The sequence below is a fragment of the Nomascus leucogenys genome, chromosome 9, assembly GCF_006542625.1.
Source record: "Nomascus leucogenys isolate Asia chromosome 9, Asia_NLE_v1, whole genome shotgun sequence".
Classification (NCBI taxonomy): domain Eukaryota; kingdom Metazoa; phylum Chordata; class Mammalia; order Primates; family Hylobatidae; genus Nomascus; species Nomascus leucogenys.
This window is the reverse complement of record NC_044389.1, coordinates 29,902,861-29,909,872: the sequence shown is the minus strand read 5'-3', so window position 1 is coordinate 29,909,872 and position 7,012 is coordinate 29,902,861. Positions and strand designations below refer to the sequence as shown.

General features: G+C 39.3%; 1 non-coding gene across 1 annotated transcript; it reads left to right on the top strand.

Moving 5' to 3' along the window:
- Positions 1–454: 454 nt before the first annotated feature.
- LOC115836803 lies at positions 455–516 on the top strand. Its single transcript, XR_004031816.1, has one exon. It is a non-coding gene; the product is annotated as a U7 small nuclear RNA (small nuclear RNA).
- The last annotated feature ends 6,496 nt before the right edge of the window (positions 517–7,012 follow it).

Sequence of the window (7,012 nt, the reverse complement as noted above, 5' to 3'; positions counted from 1 at the left end):
CTGGGCTTTAATCCTGGCTGTGCCCTTTGCTAGCCCTCTGACCTTTGTCAAGTTACCTAACCTGCCCTCTGTAGAAAGGAAGTTATAATAGGGTTTTGTCATCTCCTCTCTCCTATGACTGTTGTGAGAATGAAGTAATTTAATATTTCTGAATCCTCTAATATTTCTGAAACAGTGTCTGGCATGTAGGAAACTCTATGTGAGCAGTTGTTAAATACATAAGTGTTTGAATCTCCTGAGTGTTTCAATTGTTCAGCAAATTTATAATCCACTTATGTTTACTTTCACCATCTTCTGCAATGAATATTATGAGAAACTCCACATGCTTTGCAGAAATCTATTTACATGGTGTCTAGCGTTTTTGATCAACATAGCAGTCACTTAATAAAGGCAGTGAAGTTAGTTTGAAATCACTTTATGAACAGTAAAATATTTGTTATCAATATTATTATAATAATGTTACAGCTCTTTTAGAATTTATATACTAGATTTTCTGGTTTTCACGGGAAAACCCCACATGCAAAAAATTATATTATTATGTAATTATTATTAACTAATGTCCAATTTTCACAAAACATGTTTAAAAATTTTCTCTAGACATTTGTCAGGGAGTAGTCTATATTTTACAGGTACTCAGGTTCTCATCCTTCCTCCCCTTCTGTTATTCTTTTTTTTTTTTTTTTGAGACAGAGTCTTACTTTGTTACCCAGGCTGGAGTGCAGTGGTGTGAACATGGCTCACTGTGGCCTCCAGCTCCCTGACTCAAGCAATCCTCTTGCCTCACCCTCCTAAGGAATAGCTGGGACTACAGGCACACACCACCCCGCCTGGCTAATTTTTAAATTTTTTTGTAGAGATGAGGTCTCACTGTGTTGCCTAGGCTGGTCTTGAACTCCTGAGCTCAAGTGATCCTCCCACCTCGGCTTTCCAAAGTGTTGGGATTACAGGTGTGAACAACATCGCCTGGCCTGTTATTCTTTTTCTCCATGATGTTTTCACTGATTGGGATATTTGGACAATTTATTTCTTTAAAACTAGCTCAAAATTACCATACTTATGCATAATTGAATACATAATTACAATACATTGTAAGAAACAGATAATTATAAAAAGAAAAGCAAATTAAAAACAAACACCCAAATTTCTACTGTCCAGAGTAAACTACTATTAATATTGGTTTTTTTCTTCCCCCTCTTCCCTCTCCCTCCCTCCCTTCCTTCCTTCCTTCTTTCCTTCCTTCTCTTCCTTCTCTTTCTTTATGGAAGAATGCTATTAATAGCGTTTTATAGCTTGTTTTCACTTAACTAACTATTAACATATTTCTACAATATCTATTCTACAGCAATAGTCTATAACACTCTGCCGCTATTCCACATCATTTTGATGGCTGTGTACAGCTCTGTCGTACGGATATAACATAATTAATTAGTAATCCTCTATTTTGGAGCACTAGTTTTCAGATTTTTATTATTATTACAAATGTAGCATTTTGAACACTTTTATAGGTAAAATTTTGTGCACAACCATGATTATTTCCTTGGAATATATTATTTGTTGAGTCTAGAGCATAGAGCACTTTTAACCTTTTAATAAATTTGACAAACTTCAGCCCCCACAGAAATATTGTTGTTGTGTATACTCTTAGTCTTGTCTATTCTGTATTAATAATAATAAAAAAATCCCCTGCCTTTGTTCTGGAACATATGCATTAGTGAACTCAATGAGTGTTAGAAATCTACATCTAATTAAAAAAATGTAGCTGGGCCCACAAGCATTACTTTGTTACAGAAAGGCTTTAATATTTTTATTATCTTAGTTAACAAAACCATTTGTGAGCCGTGAGTTCTATCCGTGAAATGGGTCATTAGATGGAGATTGGCTTATTATTGAGTTCTAAAGCCCTAGAAATCTTTTTGTCTCTAAAGAGGTAACAAATAGGCCAATACTCTACTGAATACCTAAGAGAATCAGTGAGCAGTTGTGATATGATGGTATCTACCACTGATTCCTGATGTAAAATTGTTCAAGGGAAGGGAACTAACACTTATTAGAAGCCAGGCACTGTACCCATGGGGAGAATGTTCACTTGGTGTCTGAAGCCTGGCAGCAGGTGGAACTGCAGCCAGATGGTGGCCCAGCCAGGAGAGTGAGCCAAGGCCTATGCAGTACATGGAGAAGGCCCCTAGCCCCTGCTGCACAGCTTTGTGCCCATTGGCCTGATGCAGTGGTGGGTGCAGCAGTTCCTGGCTACAATCATCAAATGGTCATAGCAGCTGCCTGAGAAGAAACACTACCATGGTGAACCCTTCACCAAAAGAGAACCATGGTGCCCCATCCACCTGCTGCAGCCTGGCTGAGCACTGGCCACACCTGAAGTGGCAGCACTTGGATTTTTGTACCTGCTGTTCCCTTGGGCCCAATCTGCTGGAGGTCAAAGGCTGAACCTGTATGACCTCAGTTCTGCTTACTGTGCCCAGGGACCAACCCGTAGGACTGGCAGGAAGGAGTTCCAGGCTAAAAAAGAAAAAAAGAGAGAAACCAGGCACTGTACATACATTTACATCATGAAATCCAAACTACAGGTGTACTGAGGTTATGTATTAGCCTTCTGATTTTCAGAAAGACAAATTGAAGCTACGAGATTATTCCATTTGCCCGAAGTCACTTAAGGTCTAAGGTGGAGTTGAGATAAAAATATAGATCCGCCTGACTCCAAACGTGTATGCCACCCAAGCTCATTCCTGCCCTTATCATAGTGCACTATCTGATTGAACCATTAGCTCAAGAATATTCCTTGAACACAAAGATCAAATAGGAAATGGATACGGTATTTAATAATACATGTCTACCTGTCCTGAGCTCTTAAGGCACTCAAGGTTGGAACACAGCTGTTTTGTGGCCCCTTCCTATGTTCCTAATTTAATGATGGTCAGTAAGACTCAGGAATCTGACTGCTCTAGTACTTCTTTCTTATATAGTCTCCAAGTTTCTAATAACATGAATTGGCACCTACTAGCCATAAATTTATAGTCCTAGAAACATTGACCTGAACAGATGACCTAATCATATCACTTCTAATTTTTAAAATGCATAGTACTCTAATGGGGGAAAAATAGATATTGCCAGAATTCATTGCAAGACAAACTTCTTGGATGCGACAGTAATGAGGCAGTGTCTGGTTTTCATTAAAGGTCATAAATAAATAATTCATAACCCAAACAAAAGTAGTATAGGCTTTGTCATAAACATTATTACTATCCAATGCACTAATTGCCAGTGGAATATGCTTTGAGGAACGTGAAATCAGACCTTTCTTCCTACCCTATTTTAGTTTAGTTGTCACTTGACTCCTTGAGAGCTTCAAATCTAATCTATTTTAAAATGGCTAGAGAAAAAGTTACATTACTCAAATGTGAAAAGTGTTGCAAGAGAAATTCATCCTCAGTTCAATCAGGAAGGGATCACTGTTCTGCTTGTTTTGTTCATAGGTAATATAGTTTTATCTCCACAGAAGTTTAAATTTCATGCTCAGGATTAAAGATAGTAAAGTGCCAGCCAAATTGGTATTTTTGGAAAAGCTACGTAAGATTTCACATTCAAACCTTACACACATTACTCCTTTCTTCATTGTATTACTTAATCTGTTTTCCCTTCCTATGGAAGCTAGCTTTTGTTTTGAAATATGACATAGTAATGGACTATTGCAAAGGAAAACAAGAATAAAGTAATATGATTTTTTGGTGTTGTTTGTATGCACAAGTATAAAGTACTTATTATTGTTAAACCAAGCTTTTTGTTTTACCTGTTTGGAAAAATAAATTTCTCTGTGCCACGTTGCATTCCCTGCTAGTATTTTATGGGGCCACATAGGAATGAATGGTCAATTATTTTTTGGAAGGTGGTTTGTTGTAGAGGGTAAGAATTTCATGCAAACAACGTATATACAGGGTAGCATAAAATGGAATTTAATGTATAAGTAAGGATCTGACAGTGTAAAAAAATCTTGGATGCAGAATCAGGAGGTCTGTGTAAACAAGAGGTGGTTGTGGGGACTGCACTCTGAAAGGAGTTCACTCATTCTGTGACAGGAAGCAGACTTGGGAGAGGAAGAAGGAGGGATTTCCCAGCTTCAGAGTGGGGACCATGGAAGTTCAATGCAAAGGATGGCTCTGGATAAGTCTGTGTGATGCCCCGTCCTGAGAAAAGACCACTGCATAGGGAGAAACGAGTATGTGAATGAGCCTCAGGATGTGACCTTGGGAACCCCGTCTAGTTTTGGTGGGGAGTACACTTGGTTGAGTGCAGCCTAATTTCCATCTGGGCTCATCCTTGCTTCTCCCTTTAAGCATATGAGGCCTGGCCAAGGATCTGTACTCTGATGGTGGAAGTGACTGGAACCAGAGACTCAGATGAGGTCACCTGGGAAACAAATGTAAGTAGAGAAAAAGAAGAGAATCCAAGACTGTTCCAAAGTTCAGAGATAGGTAGTAAAGAGGAGTTGAAGAGTGAAAGACCAGTGAGGTAAGAGGAAAATTAGGACAGTGGGGTGACACTCTTCTGGGGAGAGAAAAGTGTTTCAGAAAGTTAAGGAGTGGTCAGTAACACTAAATGTTGCTAAGAAGTTCAGCATGATGAAGGCACAGGATGTGCCCATTGAATTTGGTAGCGTGGAGGTCATTGGTGAACTCCACAAGAACATGGAAGCTTGATTGGAGTGGTTGAGATGAGACTGGGAGGTATGAAAGTGGAGACAGGAGATAGAGTTATTCTTTTGAGGTGTTTGCTATAAAGAGAAGGAAAGAAATGGGGTAATAATTAGAGAGTATCTTGGGTCAAGGGAGGGTGATTTTTATAAATAGAGAAACTAGATCTGATGCAACTGATTCAGAAGTATGGGAGAAATACGGTGATATAGGAGAGAGGGGGTATTTTGCAAAGTAGTGGGAGAACATGGATTCAGAGATCCAAGTGGAGTAGGTGGGCTTTTTTGGAAGAAAGGACACATCTACCTTAGTAACTGCAGGAAAGAATGTAGAAAGCAGAGGCACAGAAGAAAGGAGATATATAGATTTGGTGATGAGAAGATAAGGTAACTCCACTTAAATTGCTTCTAATTTCTCAGGAAAATAGGAGGTAAGGTCAACATCTGGGATGAGACAGAGATGTCTGAGGAAGAGAAAGAATAAAATAGCTGTGTATGAGAGCTGGAAAATAAGCACGCTGGGGAAGTGTCAGGTATCCATTCATGACTCTGAGTCATGAATTTATGGTGAAACTATTTAGTGGCATTGAATGGTTTTCTTTAGCAAAATTCAGTTACAAGAATTTGGCCAGAGTTAAATTTAATCAGGTTTGAAGGTTTTCTGGGGAAGTCAGAAGGAGGGAAGGGGCAGAAAGTAATTAAAGGAGTTTGCATGCAAGCAGGTGTCTGGGCACAGATGGCAGTGAAAACATGAAGGTAATGGACTGGAAAAAAGTGTCACCAGTGAGTGGTGGAGTGGTCAGGAGGTTGATATATACCATCTACAAGGAGGGAGATGTGAGTGAATTGTGGTCGAATGATATGAGCTGGATATTTTAAAGAAGGAGAGGCAAAAGAAAGCTTTGAAAATGGTACTAGGAGCTAGGAAGACATCAATCAGGCTCTAGGTTCATGGGTTATAAAGAAAAAAGCAACCCTTGCTTGTGGTTATAGGAAGGAAAAGGTTTCAATTACGAAAAGAAGATGAAGACCAACTGGGAGTCCCCAGTGACTCAGTAAAGGAGAGGATAGAGAAGGTGGGGGGAATGAATGGAGGAGTATGTGATCCAGACTGGAGGGAGATGGGTGGATGAAAGATAGGGTCTTAGACTTCTGAGAGTGGTTGAGTTAAAAGGGAATAAAGCATGAGAAATTCATTTTGATGGCCTCTTCATGGAAGGCCCAGAAGTTCAGGTCTCTATCCCATACTAAAACTAGAAGGAGTGGAGAAGCTACAGATGAAAGGTGTTATATGAGCTTCCTTGAGGTTTCTGGCATCAGCTAGAGGTCCACCAGCTAGAGGTTCTTATTGTGACTGACTAGCTGCATGCCCTTTGGCCAATTCTTGTCCGCTTTCCTTGTGTATAAGATGAGTCATTTTCAGTGCTCATGTGCTATTTTCATTCTCGGAAATGGTTCTTACTTCCTTGTCAGCCTGTTGAAATCCTAGACATTCTAAGAATTATCTCAGAAGCTGTCATTAGGCTATTCTCAATGTAATCACCCAATCAACCAGATGTGACATTTCACTTCTCAGAATCACTGTTACACTGTCTGAACCACCCTCATGACAGTTATCAACATCTTCTAACTAATAGAGTTATTTGTGTTTATCTCTCATATATGTTGAAAACACCATGAGACTAGGAGAGGTGACACATTCTTTTTGCTCATAGCAGGTGCTTGATAAGTGTCTGTCAAATGAACCAGTAAAGCATACTTCTGGAAGACAAAGTAGTCATGAAGTAATGGAGACTTATTAGAAAAAAAGAGTGAAAATAATCTTGTACTTCAAATTTGCACGAGACATTTAGGTCAGTGGAAAATGTGATGTCATCAGGTCTAAGAGTTGCTTGTGTGGCTGTTGCCACAAACTTGTGTCAGTTACAGATAGAATAAATCTATTAGCAGAAAATTAATTGCTGTATGCAGATAGCTTCATGGAGTTGAAATAATTCTGCCATGTTAAGTGGAAAATAGCAGAGGAAGAAAGGAAGAGGTGAAAATTAATGTATTTGAAAGAATGTTGAAAATACAAGAACAAGTGGAAGGAAATAATATAATTCTTAGGCTTTAAAAAAAGAAACTTGAATGTAAATGTAGAGGCCAGGTGCAGTGGCTCACACCTGTAATCCCAGCACTTTGGGAGGCTGAGGCAGGTGGATCAAAAGGTCAAGAGACTGAGACCATCCTGGCCAACATGGTGAAACCCCATCTCTACTAAAAATACAAAAATTAGCTGGTCATGGTCTTGTGCACCTGTAGTCCCAG